The sequence below is a fragment of the Equus przewalskii genome, chromosome X, assembly GCF_037783145.1.
Source record: "Equus przewalskii isolate Varuska chromosome X, EquPr2, whole genome shotgun sequence".
NCBI lineage: Eukaryota > Metazoa > Chordata > Mammalia > Perissodactyla > Equidae > Equus > Equus przewalskii.
In genome coordinates this window covers 19158139-19160279 of record NC_091863.1, presented here as the reverse complement: position 1 = coordinate 19160279, position 2141 = coordinate 19158139, and positions in this window count along the sequence as shown.

Below are 2141 nucleotides of genomic sequence, written 5' to 3'. Positions count from 1 at the left end.
TACAGCTGCCAAGGAGAGGGTACAGACTAAGAAGCCATGTGATGTGAGAAAGAACAAATTTTGCACCCAATCACATGGCCACTTTACCAGGCTAAGCCTGTCCCCAGGAAGACTGCACTGGGATAGGTTCATTGGTATCTCATATTCTAGACCCAGGAGTACCACTTCTGATTCAAAGTTGCAGCTAGCCCACTGTTCCAGTCTCGTCCACCCCCTGGAGAGTAGCTGCACTGTAGGATTCTTGTTGCCATTCCCTACTTCCAGTATGTGCTCTGTGTTGCCTAGGTCCACTTCAACAGATTTCATCCCTGAATCTCAGGGAGAAGGCTTGGTGCTGACAATGCCTTCCCTTCCAGAAGGCTCTTAGCCTTTTTATGCTAATTTTCCCATCCCCCTGCTAGCAACCTTCAAACTCTGTATATCATGAATTTGCTGAAGGATAAATAAGAAGGAACATTTACCAGGTACTCAATTACAACCCTTCTCTCTTTTTTTAGTGGAAGGGTGGAATGGAGGTAGGGTTGTATAGAAATATCAAGGTAGGAAGATTCACAGAAGATTGTTCACCACAGTTTTTCCCCCCAGTCAGTGGGTTTACTACCTCTGAAAAGCCCAATGACCTTCCTTCAGTATTCCAATCTTTCTCATCCCTATGTTTCTCTTTGGATTTCCAGTTCTGTCTTTGAAGATTTCCTGTAAGTATTTACTGAGTTGAATTGCAGGTAGGGTTGGAGAGACAGGGGTTATTTTAAACTTCCTTGGCTTTGGATCAACTGTCAATGTATTTTAATAAGGTATAATTATCCCCAAAGGCAGTAGAAGACGGGTTCATTGTAAATTTGGCAGTGAGGAGTCACCCTAAGCCTACGCGTCATCAACCCCCAGAATTCCTTGTCTGGGCCTTAGTAGAGAATGTGCTCCATTTTGGAGACGATGATGTAGCCATCTGCAGGAAAGGGGTGTGTGTATGTGTGTTGTGGGCAGGAAGGAAGAAAGATGCAGAGGTTGAGAATCAGGTTAGTGATGGAATGACCTTTGGGTGTCTTCTGGGTATAGAGGAACAAGTTATGAGTTTTCCACAGGGCAGTTCAAGGTCATCCTGACACTGATACCTTAGGCCTTCCTCCAAGACAATGGACATTTTCCTGGAAAATAGCTTACAATCTAATGTATCTCTACAGGTTTTGAAGTTAAAATCTAGATTTGAAAATGTATCCAAGGGCTGGCCTGGCGGTGTAGTGGTTAAGTTCACGGGCTCCGCTTTGGCGACCTGGTGTTCGAAGGTTCGGATCCCTGGCACAGACCTACACATTACTCGTCAAGCCATGCTGTGGCAGCATCCCACATACAAAATAGAGGAAGACTGGCACAGATGTTAGCTCAGGACCAATCTTCCTCACCAAAAAGATAAAATAAATAAAAATAAAAACCTTAAAAAAAAAAAGAAAATGTATCCAAGATCTGATGTTGTGATATGTGATTTTTATCCAACCAAAAACATTGATCAAGTGCCTTCTATGTGCTGGGCATCATTTTAGGTGTTAACAACCTTGATCATTTAAACCACACAACATCCTGTGAGATATGTAGAATTATCTATACTTTGTGAATGAGGGAACTGAAAGTCAGAGAAGCTTCCCCCAAACCACATGACTAGTCAGCAAAAGGTATAGATTTCAAACCCAGGTCTGCCAAGCCTGTGTGTTCCCACTATACCATGACACTCTAGCACCTGAAATTTCCTGCTTTCTTTCTTCACCACTGTTAAAGAAAAAATCATTCAGACACCTGTTAAAGATGGTAAGGAAGACTGTTCTAGAAGGAGACGACTGCAATGGGGGCTCAACTCCAAATACAATAAGGACAAGCGGAGATTTATAACCAAGGAGCAGGGTAGGGTCACTGGATGGAAAATTACTAAGAGGAAATAACAAAGGTAGCGGGATTCTTGCCAGACCAACTCAACAGGATTCTTGTTGAAGGCAGGCCAGGGCGATAAGAGATACCAAGGGTAGGGGTTGAGAAATTTGATCAGATATCAAAGATAGAGGGTTTTATTAAATTGACTCAGCAGGATTCTTGCTAAAACAGGACTAAGCAGGCCAACGACCAAGCCTGAGGTCGAGGCCTAGTCAAAAAGA